At 43.7% G+C, this 18373-nt stretch overlaps 1 protein-coding gene across 6 annotated transcripts in view; it reads left to right on the top strand.

Moving 5' to 3' along the window:
* Positions 1-18373, top strand: part of LOC138756996 (catenin alpha-2-like) — a 667135-nt gene that overhangs the window by 315929 nt on the left and 332833 nt on the right. Inside the window, exons 9-10 of one of the 6 annotated variants that reach the window (XR_011353261.1) lie at positions 6151-6307; positions 9740-10179. The exons of the other annotated variants lie outside the window; for them this stretch is intronic. The gene's annotated coding sequence lies outside the window, so the exon portion shown is untranslated. Of the gene's footprint in view, positions 1-6150; positions 6308-9739; positions 10180-18373 lie in introns of those variants that run through there. 6 annotated transcript variants of the gene reach the window in all.

Raw genomic sequence — 18373 nt, 5'->3', positions numbered from 1 at the left:
TTGTCAAGAAGAGAGTTGATATTCCTGATAAAGAAATACCTCAGTAACATTTCCCCAAAACGAGAATGACCTGCACTTCTCACTGACCAATATTTTTGTAGACCATATCAGAGATATACCATCTCTTCCACTGATGAAAAGCAATGGCAATGGAGGTAGCAGATATTAACTGGGGCATTAAAAGAAATGCATCATCAGAAAAAAAAACAAATTATTTTGATTGCCTCCATCAGACCATAAATAAAAATAGGAATTATTTCCCTCAGAGACACTAGATTATTAATGAATTTAATTTGACAAACTGGCAGAGAATAATGACGATGAAGCATGTCACCTTTCCAGTTCAGGTGTTATATCAGAACGAAGAGAGATGTCATTTGGATCACAATTGATCCAACAAAAATTGGAAACACTTTGACAAATTGTTGCTGACTTTACTAAGAAAATTTAAGATGGTTTTAAGGTGGACATGCATTTTTAATGGGGAACCTTTCATACTACTGTCTGGTTGGCATGGACAAGTTGGGCTGAATGGTCCAATTTCATGCACTTGCTTTGTTTTAAATTATATTTTTTTCCTCCATTTCCACTTAAGAAACCTCTTGGCAGATACTACTGAAGTGTGGTTATTTGTTAACTGTTGCAATTGAATTGGATCATTTTCAGACAAGGAATTTGCATATCAATTATGAATTTCTCTTGAATGAAAACTATATCATATTGAAATCAGTTGGCTCTGATTTTTTCTTCTGCTAATGTATTCACTTATTTTGCAATAGTTTTATTCTCTTCTTTTTCTTCTTGTACATATGTATTAATGTTATATCAGTAACATGGAAGTCTGGCTCCCATCTACTCATGGAGAGGTAGTCTTCAGAGATGAAGAGCTGCATCTCACTTGAAAAGGTCACATATAATCTCGGGAAGGGATATAACACCTTCCTAAAAATCTAGCAGGCTTTGGACCAGATAAGTATCTCACTCACGCCAGTATAGACTAATGATTGCTACTGTCAATCCTGTAGATCTCTGTAAAGATTTTAACACTGTGGTATTATCGTGTCTCCATACGCGCGCAGGGAGTGGGAGGCGGCGGCCCCAGTCCAGGCACAGGGAGAGCAGCAGCGGCCCCGGTCCGGGCGAAGGGTAGGAGCAAGGGGGAGACGGCGGCCCCGGCCTCGGTCGAGTGAGGCAGGCGGAGGCCCCGGTCCGGACAGGGAGTGGGAGGCGGCAGCCCCAGTCCGGGCACAGGGAGAGCAGCAGCGGCCCCGGCCCCGGCCCCGGTCCAGGCGAAGGGTAGACGGCGGCGGCCCCGATCCGGGCAGGAGCAAGGGGGAGACGGCGGCTCCGGCCTCGGTCGAGTGGGCCAGGCGAAGGCCCCGATCCGGGCAGAGAGTGGGAGGCGGCGGCCCCAATCCAGGCACAGGGTGAACTGCGGCGGCCTCGGCCCCGGTCCGGGCAGTATGGACCGACCTAGGAGGGGAGGCAGGCCCCTCCAGCCCGGGTAAGAAACCTGCATAGGAGAAGGCCACTCCGATATAAAACCTACGACCCAAGGACCTCGCTGCCACGTCCCAGCTTGCTTGGCCACGGCACACGAACCATGGGTGGAAAGGGTGGGGCCAGTACTGCGCGCACTGCACTCCACCTAAAAGCTCCTTTGCGCAGGCCCGAGGACAGGTCCACGTCCTCCCCCTCCACGTCCTCCCCCTCCACGTCCTCCCCCTCAAAAGATGCTCACAAACTCAAGCTAGCATGCTGGAACATCAGAACCATGCTAGACAAAGCTGACAGCCACCGACCTGAACGTCGGTCTGCCCTCATTGCACATGAACTCCTCAGACTTGACATCGACATAGCCGCTCTCAGTGAAGTCCGCCTGGCAGATGTAGGCAGCCTCCAAGAACGCGGCGCGGGCTACACACTCTACTGGTCTGGCAAGCCTTCGGATGAACGACGCCTATCTGGTGTAGGCTTCATGGTCAAGAGCCTCATTGCCTCCAAACTCGAAAACCTTCCGACAGGCCTCTCGGACCGAATCATGTCCATGCGACTCCCACTTCAAAACAAGCATCACATCACCCTCATCAGTGTCTATGCTCCAACCCTCCAGGCGGAACCAGCAGAAAAGAACAAGTTCTACACCGACCTGCGCAACCTCATCCAACGTACCCCTACAGCCGACAAGGTTGTCATCCTGGGCGACTTCAACGCTCGTGTCGGCAAAGACTCAGAAACCTGGCCAGGAATCCTGGGCAAGCATGGCGTCGGCAAGTGCAACGACAATGGGCGCCTCCTGTTGTAGCTCTGCGCAGAACAGCGACTTGTCATTACAAACACCCTTTTTCAGCAGAGGGACAGCGTTAAGACCACCTGGATGCATCCCCGATCCAAACACTGGCACCTCCTGGACTACATCCTGGTGCGAGAAAGTGACAAACGAGATGTGCTCCACACCAGGGTCATGCCTAGCGCGGAATGCCACACTGACCACCGGCTGGTTCGCTGCAAGCTCAACCTTCACTTCAAGCCAAAGCCCAGGAACAATAAAGCCCCCAGAAAGAGGTTCAATGTTGGAAACCTGCAGTCAGACGAAGCGAGAGGAAACTTCCAGGCAAACCTCAAAGCAAAGCTCGACGTTGCAACCCGCCTCACGGACCCGTCCCCTGAAACCCTCTGGGATCAGTTGAAGACTACCATACTGCAATCCACTGAAGAGGTACTGGGCTTCTCCTCCAGGAAAAACAAGGACTGGTTTGACGAAAACAGCCAGGAAATCCAGGAGCTGCTGGCAAAGAAGCGAGCTGCCCACCAGGCTCACCTTACAAAGCCGTCCTGTCCAGAGAAGAAACAAGCCTTCCGTCGCGCATGCAGCCATCTTCAGCGCAAACTCCGGGAGATCCAAAATGAGTGGTGGACTAGCCTCGCCAAACGAACCCAGCTCAGCGCGGACATTGGCGACTTCAGGGGTTTCTACGAGGCTCTAAAGGCTGTGTACGGCCCCTCACCCCAAGTCCAAAGCCCGCTGCGCAGCTCAGACGGCAAAGTCCTCCTCAGCGACAAGATCTCCATCCTCAACCGATGGTCAGAACACTTCCAATCTCTTTTCAGTGCCAACCGCTCAGTCCAAGATTCCGCCCTGCTCCAGCTCCCTCAACAGCCCCTAAGGCTAGAGCTGGATGAGGTTCCCACCCTGGATGAGACATATAAGGCAATCGAACAACTGAAAAGTGGCAAAGCAGCAGGTATGGATGGAATCCCCCCAGAAGTCTGGAAGGCTGGCGGCAAAACTCTGCATGCCAAACTGCATGAGTTTTTCAAGCTTTGTTGGGACCAAGGTAAACTGCCTCAGGATCTTCGTGATGCCACCATCATCACCCTGTACAAAAACAAAGGCAAGAAATCAGACTGCTCAAACTACAGGGGAATCACGTTGCTCTCCATTGCAGGCAAAATCTTCGCTAGGATTCTACTAAATAGAATAATACCTAGTGTCGCCGAGAATATTCTCCCAGAATCACAGTGCGGCTTTCGCGCAAACAGAGGAACCACTGACATGGTCTTTGCCCTCAGACAGCTCCAAGAAAAGTGCAGAGAACAAAACAAAGGACTCTACATCACCTTTGTTGACCTCACCAAAGCCTTCGACACCGTGAGCAGGAAAGGGCTTTGGCAAATACTAGAGCGCATCGGATGTCCCCCAAAGTTCCTCAACATGATTATCCAACTGCACGAAAACCAATAAGGTCGGGTCAGATACAGCAATGAGCTCTCTGAACCCTTCTCCATAAACAATGGCGTGAAGCAAGGCTGTGTTCTCGCACCAACCCTCTTTTCAATCTTCTTCAGCATGATGCTGAACCAAGCCATGAAAGACCCCAACAATGAAGACGCTGTTTACATCCGGTACCGCACGGATGGCAGTCTCTTCAATCTGAGGCGTCTGCAAGCTCACACCAAGACACAAGAGAAACTTGTCCGTGAACTACTCTTTGCAGATGATGCCGCTTTAGTTGCCCATTCAGAGCCAGCTCTTCGGCGCTTGACGTCCTGCTTTGCGGAAACTGCCAAAATGTTTGGCCTGGAAGTCAGCCTGAAGAAAACTGAGGTCCTCCATCAGCCATCTCCCCACCATGACTACCAGCCCCCCCACATTTCCATCGGGCACACAAAACTCAAAACGGTCAACCAGTTTACCTATCTCGGCTGCACCATTTCATCAGATGCAAGGATCGACAATGAGATAGACAACAGACTCGCCAAGGCAAATAGCGCCTTTGGAAGACTACACAAAAGAGTCTGGAAAAACAACCAACTGAAAAACCTCACAAAGATAAGCGTATACAGAGCCGTTGTCATACCCACACTCCTGTTCGACTCCGAATCATGGGTCCTCTACCGGCACCACCTACGGCTCCTAGAACGCTTCCACCAGCGTTGTCTCCGCTCCATCCTCAACATCCATTGGAGCGCTTACACCCCTAACGTCGAAGTACTCGAGATGGCAGAGGTCGACAGCATCGAGTCCACGCTGCTGAAGATCCAGCTGCGCTGGATGGGTCACGTCTCCAGAATGGAGGACCATCGCCTTCCCAAGATCGTGTTATATGGCGAGCTCTCCACTGGCCACCGTGACAGAGGTGCACCAAAGAAAAGGTACAAGGACTGCCTAAAGAAATCTCTTGGTGCCTGCCACATTGACCACCGCCAGTGGGCTGATAACGCCTCAAACCGTGCATCTTGGCGCCTCACAGTTTGGCGGGCAGCAACCTCCTTTGAAGAAGACCGCAGAGCCCACCTCACTGACAAAAGGCAAAGGAGGAAAAACCCAACACCCAACCCCAACCAACCAATTTTCCCTTGCAACCGCTGCAATCGTGTCTGCCTGTCCCGCATCGGACTTGTCAGCCACAAACGAGCCTGCAGCTGACGTGGACTTTTTACCCCCTCCATAAATCTTCGTCCGCGAAGCCAAGCCAAAGATATCAGGAAATACTCTGGGAGAGTACGGAATGATTGGGATGTGTCTCTTCATGATTGTTAATTTTGTAGCTATCGAACCATAGAAAACTTCTAGTCTGTGCCAAAATAGTATTATACCTAGTCCTAGTGACCTGCATCCAGAGCATATCCCTCTATATCTGTCCCATCCATGCTTTCCTTACACATCAAAATTCAGCCTGCATTTACCAATACAACTGGAAGCTTGTTCCACACTCCCACCACCCTCTGTGAAGTTCCCCCTCATGTTCCCTCGAACCTTTTCCCCTTTTACCCTTAGTTCATACCTCCTCATTTTTATTTCATCTAACCTCAGTGGAAAAAGTCTGCTTGAATTTACTTTATCTGCACCCATCAAAATTTTATATACTGTACCTCTAGCAAATCTCCCCTCATTTTTCTGCCCTCCAGGGAATAAAGTCCTAACCTGTTTAATCTTTCCATGTAGCTCAGTTCCAGCAACATCCTTGTAAATTTCCCCACACTCTTTCAATCTTGTTGATATCTTTCTTGTAGTTGGGTGCTGAAAACTGCACACAATACTCCAAATTTGGCCTCATCAATCTCTTAGACAACATCATAACATTGCAACTCCTGGACTTAATTCGTATATTTATGAAGGAAAATATTCCAAAGATTCTCTTTAAAATCCTATGTACCTTTGACCCCACTTTCAGGGAATTATGTATCTATATTCCTAAATACCTGTTCTACCTCAATCCTGGTTTTACCATGTTATTTGAAATGATCACTTCCGATGTCTTCCACAGTGAAGACAAGATCAGAAAACATATTCAACATTTTCTCTGTTTTTCCTATTACTAATTCACCAACCTTGCTCTAAAGATGCCATCTTCCCATTTATATTCATGACGATTTCAATAGAAACTTTTGCAATTTGATTTTATACAATGTGCAAGTTTCACTCAAAATTCGTCTCTGTTCTTATGAGCTTTTTGGTCTGCTCATCATGCGAAAAAAACCCCAGTTCTTTGGCCTACTACTAGCCCTTGCTACCTTGTAGATCATACTTTTCAATTTGTTAACCTCTCATTAAATCATTAGTTTTGATTGGAAGAAAATCTTGCTGAGCATTATAAACAAACTGTTTGAATATCTGCCAATGTTTATTTTACCTTGTGTATCTAGTCCACCTTACACAATCATGATAATCTCAGCCGAAATACCAACATCAAGATCAGCCCAGCTATCTGAGAGCTTTGCCAAAACTAATGAGCTGGTTGAGATAACACATTCCGAGGGTTCCATCTTTGTTCAACAGTTTGGCCTCCTTAGGCAGTTGAAGGTAAGAAATAACCAAGTGAGTTCATTGCTGATTGTGCCATTGGAGGACTTAAACGGTTCTGATCTGAAAAATAATAAAATATCAAACTAAGAAAACTAGAAAGGCAAAAGCAGAATTAGAAAAAAGAAAGGCATTTTCTGGTTTGAATGAAATTGAACATCTTGATCTGAGCAATATGCAATGATGTCTGTCCAGAATAACACCCTTTCTCAGATGAAGAAACTTGCTTGAATTAATAGCCATCAACGCAATCAATGCTTCTCATCATTGTGTACATCTCTATCAGGTCATCACTCATCCTGCACCGTTTAGAATTTTACAGATCCATTTTCTGGCCTGATATATTAATGATGGTATTGATCCTGGTTTCAACAGAACACCAAAGTCTAATTAGCTTGTTTACCAATTTGTACCCTGCTGTTACTGTCATGTAATCCACCACTAACTCTTCCCTTCCCTTTTTCAACTTCTTCATAATAAGTTTCATGACGACATCTGTACAAGCCCACAGCATTTTTTGGTTTTATTTTGATATAGAGTACATACAGTAGGTTAACACTCAAACCTTGATCAATTTAATATAGGTATCCATAAAATATGCTTTTGTCAATTATCTCAGCTCCTTGACCTTTATAACTTTTCCTGAATCACTAACATGCAAGACATTGTGTCCCTCCAAATGCTGGGTTTTGTTGGGAATTTTGTTAAGAGAACTGAAGAGATGAGTTATTCTGTTTATCCTTCCTGCTTCTGGACAACTGTATGTCAGGTTGGAAGCCTGTGACGAGCGGGGTGCCTCAGGGATCGGTGCTGGGTCCCTTGTTGTTTATCATTTATAATAATGATTTAGAGGAGGGTGTGGTTAACTGGGTAAGCAAATATGTGGATGATACGAAAATAAGGGGAGTGATGGATAGTGAGGTAGATTTTCTTAGATTACAGAAGGATTTAGTTTGTTTGGAAGTGTGGGCTGAAAGATGGCAAATGGAATTCAATGTAGACAAGTGAGAGGTGTTGCATTTCGGTAAAAATAACCAGAATAGGACATATACACTTAAGGGGAAGGCATTGAGGCACGCAGAGGAGCAAAGGGACCTGGGGGTTATAGTACAGAGTTCACTGAAGGTGGATTCCCATGTAGACAGGCTGGTTAAGAAGGCATATGGTATGGTGGTCTTCATAAATCATAGTATATAGGAGGTGGGAGGTGATGCTGCAGCTGTTTAAGGCATTGGTGAGGCCAGGTTTGGAGTACTGTGCTCAGTTCTGGTTTTCAAATTATAGATGGTGCAGAGAAGGTTTACCAGGATGTTGCCTGGTTTACAGCATCTGGATTACAGGGAGAGATTAAGGAGACTGGGACTTTATTCATTGGAATGTAGATGACTGAGAGGGGACTTGACAGAGGTATTTAAAATTATGAAAGGAATAGATAGACTAGACATAAACAGACTCTTTCCCCTGAAGGCAGGGGAGGTTGGAACAAGAGGCCATGAGTTAAGGTTAAGGGGGCAACACTTTAGAAGAAATATTAGAGGTGGCTTTTTCACTCAGCGATTGGTGGCAGAATGGAATGAACATCCGAATGAGATAGTTGCAGCAGGGTCCCTTCTGTCATTTAAGAGAAGGTTGGATATGTACATGGAGGTGAGGGGGTTGGAGGATTATTGGCGGAGAGTGGGAGGTTTGAGCTAGTGGAGTTGTTCTAGTGAACCGGTGCAGACTTAAAAGGCCAACATGGCCTGTTTCTGCTCCGTAAATGGTTTATATGGTTCTGTTGGTCCTGAATTAGTTTAATTACTGAAGCTATTATTAAAGTGATGCATCTTGCACAATTTCAGATCTGTTGAATTGTGGCCTTGTGGATTATGTTGAGGTGCTGGACAGTATTATCTTCATTTTTATTTTGTTCTTGGCTCAAAGCACGAAGGAAAATTTGGTGCAAGAATTTTGTTCATCACTTTCAAAAATAATTTGAAGTTCAGTATTATGCAGCTTCAACTGAATGAATAAGCATACACTTCAATGTTCAAAGATGTCTGTTCAAAACTGTACACACATTGACAAGCCATCAGATCCAGTTATCTATCATCTTTCATGGTGAAGTTAGGCTGTCTTTTTATGGCAAGGTCACTAGGAAGTGGAGTGGGTTCGTGCATCCTCCATATTCCCATTTATACTGCAGAGCACAGAACATAGAACGATATAGCATAGAATAGGCCCATTGGTCACAATGTTTGCTGATCCATACAAACCTACTCCATGATAAATATAACTCTTCCACCGTCCATAACACCTGATTTTTCTTATATCCATGTACCTAATTGTTTTAAGTGTTTATATTGTATCAACCACAACCAGGGCCCCAGGCAGTACACTTCAGGAAGCCACCATTCTCTGTGTACAAAACTTGCCTCTGACATGTACACCAACCTTTCCTCCATCCAACTTAGATGTGTCATCTGCTTCCCCTGGACAAGGAGGTGGCTGTCCACTGCATCTATGCCTCTCATGATCTCTTACACTTCAATTAAGTCACCTCTCATTCTTCCTAGCCCCGAAGAGGCTAGCTCACTCAACCTTTCCTCACAAGACATGTTTTCTAATCCAGGCATCATTCTGGTAAATTTTTCATACATTCTTTCTCAAGCTTCCATCTCCTTCCTGTCATGAAGTGACCAGAACTGAACATAATGATGTAAGTGTGGCCTAACCACAATTTAACTTGAACTTAATCCCCTGACTAGTGAGGGCCAATACACCATATGCCTTCTTAACCACCCTCTCAACTTGCACGGCAGCTTTGAGGGATCTATAGTCTTGGATCCCAAGTTCTCTCTGTTCCTTCACACTTGGTAGAATTCAACCATTAACCTTGTTCTCAGCCTTTGAGTTCAATCTTCTAAAATGTATCACTTAACACTTTTCTGGATTTAACTCCATTTGCCATTTTCTGCATAATTCTGCATCCTGCCCATATCCCATTGTAGCCATTGATAACCCTCTATATTTTCTACAAAACCTCCAACCCTCATGTCACTTACCCCTCCACTTCCTTGATCGTCAATTATGTAAATGTTTCTTTATCTATGTTTTGACATTTTTGGTGTAAATCTCATGTATATTTGTAATGAAATGTAAAATTGGATGTGAGCCACAATTATGATGATCTAAAAGTAATGAGAGTTGCCTTCTGCATATGTTTAATTGTTTGTATCCCTGCAACTACTAAAATTCAAGTAAGTTAAAGTGCTTCCAGTTAATTCTGCTGTATTTGCCAAGAGAACTGAATTACAATTTCCCCACTACCTAACTGATATACTCTAGTAATTTTATCTGCAATTATGCTTAAATCGTGATCTAATCCATACAATGTTAGTTGACTGATTTGTTTATGGTGTTGCTCAATGAAGGATTTTTATTCTGAATTAGTTGTTCAGGGAAGAATTGGATTGAACATTTCTGACTGACTGCTGTACAATCACATCAGAATCACACAGTGATGATCAATAATGTGGCCCCAATTGATTTATGCTTCAGCGTGTAAGACAATGGATTCAAAGGCAAGAGAGCCATTTGCCAAAGAAGATACAAAAGCTGAAGTGCAATTCCCAAAGCCAGGTTAAACAGCTAATTTAGATGAACCCGAAGAAAAATGGCTTTCTGGACACTGTTAAATTAGATTTGGATGTTCTGTATTTCAGATTAACTGCATGGAAATCACTTCAGTTGATATCAACAATAAGTGCAGCCAAGCAACACACAATAAATTTTTAGAATTCAGAAACACAAAAGGAAGTATCTTCTGCATTTAGTTCGATAATGAATGTTTACTTCTGCCTTCTGAATTAAAATAGAGACATTGCCAGGAAGTCTTGAATTCAATTGAATTGAATTGTTTATTGCTACGTGCACTAGTGCTCAACCAAGCCGTGAGTACAGAAAATTTTACAAAATAAAACTAAAGTAGGGTGGTGGATATGGTGCATATGGATTTTAGTAAGGTGTTTTCATGGTTCCCAATTCAACAAGTCATGAGACATGGTTTTCATGGAACCTTGGGTGCTTAGATTCAAAATTGGCGTGCCTACAGAAGGCAGATGGTCACATACTGCCTGGAGGTCAGTGACAAATGGCGATCCACAGAGATCTGTTCTATGACTCGTGCTTTTGTGATTTTTATAAATTACTTTGGCGCAGTGGAGGACTGGGTCAGTAAGTTTGATATGAAGGTTTAAAATATTGTGGATAATGTAGCTGCACATGAGGCCACTTATACCATGGTATAATAGGAAAAATACTAGCATGGGGAGAGTTTAATATGAAGGTTGAAAATGTTGTGGATAATGTAGCTGCACATCTGGCCACTTATACCATGGTATAATAGGAAAAATACTAGCATGGGGAGAGCATTGGCTGATTGACGAGAAGCAGAGTTGGAATACAAGGATCATACTCTGATTGGCTGCCAGTTGCTAGTGATGTTCTACAGGGTTGGTTAGGGCTACTTCTTTTTATGTAGAACAGTAGTATATTCATGATTTGGATGATGGGGATGAATGGTTTTGTTGCCAAGTTTGCAGATGATAGAAAGGTAGGTGGAGGAGCAGGGAGTGCTGAGGAAACAGGAGGGCTGCAAAAGGACTTGGACAGATTAGGAGAATGGGCAGAGAAGTTGCAAATTGAATATAATGTCAGAATACAGTTTTGGTAGAAAAAAATAAATGAGCAGACTATTTCTTAAATAGGGAGAAAATTGAAACTATCCGGATGCAACGGGTCCTGGGAGTCTTTGTACAGGATTGCCTGAAGGTAAACTTGCACGTTGAGTCAGTGGAGAAGAAGGCAAATGCAATGCTGGCATTCATTCAAGAGGAATAGAATATAAGAGCAGGGATGTGATGTAGAGACCTCACTTGGAGAATTGTGAGCAGTTTTGGGCTCCACATTTAAAAAAAGGATGTGCTGATATTGGAGTGGGTTCAGAGGAGAGTCAGATGGATGATCCCAGGAGTGAAAGGGTTATCACATACAGAGCATTTGACAGCTCTTGGCCTTTACATGTTGGAATTTAGGGGAATAAGGGAGGAGCTCATTGAAACATTTCAAAAGTTGAAAGGTGTGGATTGATTAGATGTACAAATGTTGTTTTGCAAGGTGGAAGAATTAAGGATAAAAGTAACAAATAAGCTGGCAGATTTTGGAATGGTGCAGAAATTCAGGGTTGTTCTGGGAGACTTCAATTTCCGTCATATTTATTGGCACTTCCTGATTGCAAGAGGGATAGATGGGGCTGAATTTTTCAGGTGTGTTCAAGATGGATTCCTGGCACAGTATGAGGACCAACAGATGAGAGGAAAGGCCATACTGGATCTAATACTGGGTATTGAATCAAGTAGTGGACATCTTGGTGGAGGAGTATTTCGGTGAGTGTCCACAACTCACTAAGTTTTAGCATAGCTATGGACAAGGATAAAAGCAGTCAAAATCGGAAAGTGTTTAATTGGGGAAGGGCTAATTATGATGGGATGAGGCAGGAATTAGTGAGAGTAAATTGGAAACAGATGTTCAAGAGTGAAAGCATCAAACTAATGTGTAAGAAGTTCAGGGTGCACTTGTGATGGGTTCAGGATAGGTTTGTCTCACTAGGATAGGAAAATAGGGGAGAATAAGGGATTGTGGTGTTGACAGAACAGGTGAGGCAGCTTGTTAAGAGGAAGAATTAAACTTAGGTTCAGAAATTAGTACAGGAACGTTCAAGGAAGAAACAGAGTGCCCTTAGACTCTTATGTGGGACAGAGGTGTTGAAGACATACATTTATGGCAAAGATTAACTGACAGTGACTAATGAACTGGAAACAGTAGAAGAGGCATCCAAAATGCCACATGTGTAATGGGAAAGGACTGAAGTCAAGATAGAAAGAAATAATTAAATTTGATAGGCTGAGGCAGGAGGGAAAGGAACAGAATGGAAGAGGCCAGTGAGGAGATTGAAGTGGTGGAGGACACAAACAATGAGGAAAAGGATACAATTGGTGGAGGGCTGTGTGGCATAGATGGGGAAGGGGACAAAATTAGGGGTGGGGGAAGTTAGCAGTGAAGTTGATGAAGTTAACAAGCTTATTGTGGGAGTAGGAGGAAGCATCAACATAATTGAGAAAGAGTTGATAAGCTTGCAGCATGTGTTACTCCACATAGCTGGGACCCATAATAATGCCTATAGCTACACTTCTGCTTTGGAGAAAGTGAGATGAGCCAAAAATTTATTGAGGATATGTACAAGTTTTGCCAGGTACAGAAGTGTGATGGGGACTGATTAGGGCTGTTATCCAGGGAAAATTGGGGATCCTTGGGGCCTTTTTATATGCATGTGAGTGGAGATGGAAAATAAGGTGGTCCATCCAATGGAATTGACAGGATTTAAAGTGACGGCGAGCATGTGATGTGTCTTGGATGTAGGTGGGAAGGAATTAGACCAAGGGGAACAAAATGGAATTGCGCTATGATGAGCACACAGAGTCAAAGGATCTACCAGGGCAGTTGGGTAGACTTGTCTGGATTAAGTAAACTGGGTTTATTTCCTTTGAAGCAAAGGATGGTGGGAGTTACCTGACAGAGGCATATAAAACCATGAGTGGTTTGATAGAACCCTTTTCCAGTGGTAGGATCAACATAAACAAGCATAGATTTTAGATTGAGGGAAGTGAGGGATTTGAGGGGAATGTCTTTTTAACCCAATGTATCGAGAATTTGCTGCTAGACAGACGTAAAAAGACACAGCATATGATACTGACCTCATAAGGGAAAATGGGATTAGTGAATGTCATCAGAAGGGAAAGTTAATTGTTGTTTTGTTGTTTTAAAAAGGCTCAAAGAATAATCCAGAAAATTGCACACTGGTGAAGTTAATGTCAGGAGTGGATAAATTATTAGAAAGTATTTTAAAAGATCAGGTGGACAAGTGTTTGGATAAACAGGGACTGATTAAAAGAGTTACCATGGCTTTGCACATGGTAAGTCATGTTTAAACAATGTTATAGATTGTTTTTGAGGAGGTTACCAAGAAAGCTGATGAAGGAAAGGCCATAGCTGTTGTATGTAAGGTCTTTGACAAGGTTTTGCATGGAAGATTGGTCAGGAAAGATCAGGATGAGATAATAATTAGACATTTTGGGAGAAGTCAGAGAGTGGTAGCAGATGATTGCCACTCTGGCTAAAGGCCTGTGAATAGTGGTGTGCCTCTGGGATCAGTGCTGGGTGAATTGTTGTTTGTCATCTTTATCAACAATCTGGTAAATTAGACCAGCAAATTTGACATAAATATTAGAGGTGCAATGGACTGTAAGGAAGGCCTTCAAACTTGCAGCAGGATTTAGAACTAACCAAGCAAGGATATATACTATATTGAGTCGCGGTCATTGATGATGTAAGCAATGTGACACGTGGGAGTAATAGCATGCATGCTGGGATGGGTTAAGCACCAGTATATGAGTGATGAATCTCAGATGCAGGAGGAGGAGAGTGAAGGTGTCAGGTTCACCCATGTGACAGTGAGACAATGAGAGGGTCAGAAGATGGCTGAGTTGTGTTTGGGGAGTTGAAGAATACAATGTTGTGTCTAGTGAAAGTCACCTTCATCGTGTGCTGAAAGAAGTGAGTGAATGTATTCTTTATTTGTAAGCTGTGGTGAATCAGCTGTTACAAGAGGTGACCACGACGTGAGTTTATTGTACCGTGTAATTTAAAATACAATATTGATAATGATAAACCTCCCACAGAAGCAGTTGGGGAGGTCAAACTGAAAACCCTCCCCCCTTTTTATTAATAATGCACCAACATGGTTCACGATCCTTGAAGCATACTTCTCTAACCTTAGAGTGACGAGTCGAAGATGAAGTACAGTTTACCTATGGAGTATCTTCCAGAGCAGATTGCCTGTGAAGTGAAAGATGTCTTTGTGGATCTGTGTGGTAATTTCCCATATGACATGCTTAAGGTGGCTATTCTGCGATGGACCCAGCCATCTAGGGAGACTTGCATTGCCAAATTGCTAGCTGATGACAGCCTAGACAATAGGCAACCAATACAGATGTTGAAAAGGTGACACAGATTAGCTGGAACAGACCCTATCGAAAGCGAAGAGGCCTTGGATGTTTACCTCGTCACGTTCAACACCATTTAGTGAATTTTTTTCAAATGTCTACCCTCGATCAGTTGACGGATCATGCCAACCTCATTATAGAAGATAAAAGGATTGGTTTCTTCCCCTAGTCAGCAGGAGCAAATGAACTAGAACAACTGCTGACTGTGCCTTGTGAAATTCTACCGTATTTCATTGTTTCAGAGGCTTGATGAGTTTGGCATTGTGATCAATCCCAGTAAATGCACTTTTGGCACTGCTGATCTTATATTTTTGGGACATAGAGTTACAAAACATAGTATTTTGCCTGATGAATGGAAAGTGTGAGAGATTTGAGAATTTCCTATATCCATTAAATTTTCCCAGTTGCAACGTTTTTTAGGCATGATGAATTTTTATCACTGATTCCTGCCAAATGCTGCAGCATCTCTATTACCCCTTACTGAATCACTAAAAGGATCCTACAAGTCCGTGTCCAAAAGACCATTAGCTTTTGGAGATAATACTGTGCGTGCTTCCATCAATGTGAAGACTGCACTTACGAATGCCACGATGCTTGTACATCCAAAGCCCAATGCCTTGCTCTCTCTTATTACAGATACATCTGTCAGTGCTGAGGGAGCAGTGTTAGAACAAGGAGTCCGTGGACAATTGGAACTTCTAGCTTTTTTTTCAGCCAAGCTGTCACCAGTGGGCAAAGGAGTTAAGGGTTATGGGGATAAGGCTGGAAAGGGGTACTGATGGTAGTGATCAGCCATGATCTGTAAAATGGCAGTGCTGGCTTGACAGGCTGAAGGGCCTACTCCAGCTCCTATTGTCTATTGTCTATTGCCTATACAACAGTAAATTTGGATGCGAGCTCTTAGCCGTTTATCTCGCAGTGAAACATTTCTGGTTTTTATTGGAAGGTCATCCTTTCATAATTTTTTTGGACCACCAACCTCTTACGAATACTGTGAATACAAGCTCACATCTCTACTCACCCAGAGAGGTTCAGTGCCTGGACTTCATCTTACAATTTTCATCAGACATGAGGCACATCCGAGGAAAAAGGAATGCTGTGGCCGACGCCCTGTCCAGCCGTGACATCGATACAACTACTGCCAGTGATTTCATTGCCATGGCTTTCCCCCCGATCTCATCCGGTATCACCGGATCAACTTTGGTGTAATGCTGGATGAATCAGGTGAAAGTTAATTCTCTACAGAGACACTTGCTAGGTCTTTCGTGGATCTTTGGATTCCATCTTTTGATTTTCCGGTTACTATTACAACAGATCGAGGGCCTCAGTTCGAGTCGCCATTGTTCCGAGTTCTCACTGGTCACACTACGGGTTACCATCTGCAGACCAATGCCCCCATTGAGTGTTTCCATCAATAATTGAAGGCAGCGTTAACAGCAGATGGTGATGCATCTACGTGGAGCAAATGTTTGCCCATAATTCTCCTTGGTGTGCATACTGTTATTAAGGCAGATTTTGGATGTTTAGCAGAACCACATTAACCTTGCCAGGCAAGTTTTTGAATCTGAGTCCAACCACAATGCTCTGTGATCTGGCTAGTTCTGTTGATCGTTTTCAGGAAAAGATGAGATTGCTCCAACCTACTCCTATGTGGCAGGTCCTACCTGCATTGTGTGTGCTGAATGATTTACAACACTGTATTCGTGTTCCTTCGGCAGGATGCTGTTCGCCAACCACTTCAGCCTGTTTACGATGGTCCTTTTCAGATCTCATGATGCCACCCGAATGTAAAAGCTGACACGGTTTCCATCGACAGGTTGAGCCGGCGTAAATCGATGATCCATGTTCTACGTCAGAGCCGGAATGAGAGGACTGGTCGCACCGTTCCCAGTTGGATCATGCGTTGCCTGTCTGGCAGTATCATACGAATTTGGGCTGAACTGTCAGCTTTCTAGATAGTTCCAATCATCACCTCCTTCCATCGCTCAGAGGCTGAGAGAGGGATTGTTGCGGTTGCGTACTGACCTTCTTTGGGAGTGACGCCAGCCGCCGCTGAGTTGTAAATGATTGGGCGCGCAGGAGTAATAGCGTGAATGTGCGGCTGTTTTTAAGTGTCAGTATATGGGTGATGATTCACAGAGGCAGGAGGTGGAGAATGAGAGTGTCAGGAGCACCCATTGGGCAGTGAGCCAACGAGAAGGTCAGAGGAGTTTGGCTGGGTGGTGTTTGGGGAGTTGACTGATGCAATATCATGTCTTGTAAATCACAAAAAAAGAAAGTCGACTTCTGGCGCGCTGAAAGAAATGACTGAGTGTATTGGTTTATAAGCTACGGTGAATCAGTGCTGTTACCATGGTGAGTGGTAGGCAACTGAGGAGTACAATTGACAGGGATCTGGGATTACAGATGCATACTTCCTTAAAAGTAAATCACAGGTAGATGGGGTCATAACAAGAGCTTTTGGCATGCGAGTCTTCAAAAATCAAAGTTTTGAATATAGGAGTTGGCTGTTATGGTCAATTTGTGAGGCTTTATTTGGAGCATAATGTGCAGTTTTGGTCACCTAAATGCAGGAACGATATCAATAAGATTGAAAGAATGCAGATTAGATTTCTAAGAATGTTGTTGGGACTTGAGGAACAACTGCACAGTTAAACAGTTTTGGACTTTATTACTGAAGCATAGAAGAATGAGGGGAGATTTGATTGAGGTAAGCACAATTATGAGGGATATAGATAGAGTGAATCCAGGTTGTTTTTTTCCACTGAGATTATATAAGACTAGAGGGCATGAGTTCAGAATGAAAGGAGAAATGTTTAAAGGGGACCTGAGCGGGAACTTCACCTAGAGGGTGGTGAGAGTGTGGAATAAGATACCAGCTGAAGTGATGAATGTGTCCTCCATTTTGACATTAAAGAAAAATATGGATAGGCACATGGATGGAAGCATATGGAAGGTGATAGCTGGGGTGCAGGACAATAGGACAAGGCAGAATAATAGTTTGGCACAGACTAAATGGGCTGAATGATTTCTTTTTGTGCTGCAGTGTTCCTTAGTTCTGTGATTGTATGAAAACACAGCAGGATCATGGAAGTGGAGGGAGAGATAGGTTTCTGTCAAAGTGAGGAGATACATGGGGTCCTAAACCTGTTAGTTTGCATCTTTAACATTGGAAAGGAAGGACAAAGCTTGCCTTTTGCTCCACCAAATGTATTAGAGAATAGAGTGGAACTGCAGAATACAGAGATGGAGGAAATCTGGTTGTTGCAGAGAGAATTTAAAATGTAATTAATTACCTAAATGTAAATTAACTAACTGCCATGGTGGGATTCAAATTGATGTCCATAAATGCCATACATAAAAATGCTGGAGAAATTCGGCAGGTTATGCTAGATCCTTTGGAAGTAAAGGCTAACCAAATGAATTTGAGGTTGACAACAAAGTGGATAAAGTTGATGAGCTCACTGGGACCTCCCAGCAGCCAACTATTTTAATTCTACACACTATTCTCACACTGACATGTCTATCCAAGACTTCATGCACTGTCAATCAGGCTACCAGCAAATTGGGGGAACAACACTTAATATTCTGACTGGGCACTCTCTAACCCAACACTATTAACAATGAGAAAACCAGTTTGTATTAAATCCCTCTCCAAGTCTCTTTTCCCAATCCCTCTATCTCCTTTCCTCCAGTTCCCACCCCCTTCTCCATTCAGAGCTCTCCCCTCCTCTATTACCTCAGCTTTTTCTCTTCTATCCTCCCACCTATGACTTTTTGCCTGTGCTCTCTGTCCCCTGCTCCTACCTCCCTCTTCTCCTCTCCTCACCAACCTTTTATTCAGATATCAGCCTACTTTTTCCCTCAAACCTGGACACAGACTTAGCCCAAGACATTGGTTACCCTCTGCTTCCGATGGATGCTGCATGACCTGCTGAGTTTCTCCGGCACATTTGTGCACTGC

The sequence above is a fragment of the Narcine bancroftii genome, chromosome 3, assembly GCF_036971445.1.
Source record: "Narcine bancroftii isolate sNarBan1 chromosome 3, sNarBan1.hap1, whole genome shotgun sequence".
NCBI classification, from domain to species: domain Eukaryota; kingdom Metazoa; phylum Chordata; class Chondrichthyes; order Torpediniformes; family Narcinidae; genus Narcine; species Narcine bancroftii.
This window is presented reverse-complemented; position numbering and strand designations above follow the sequence as displayed.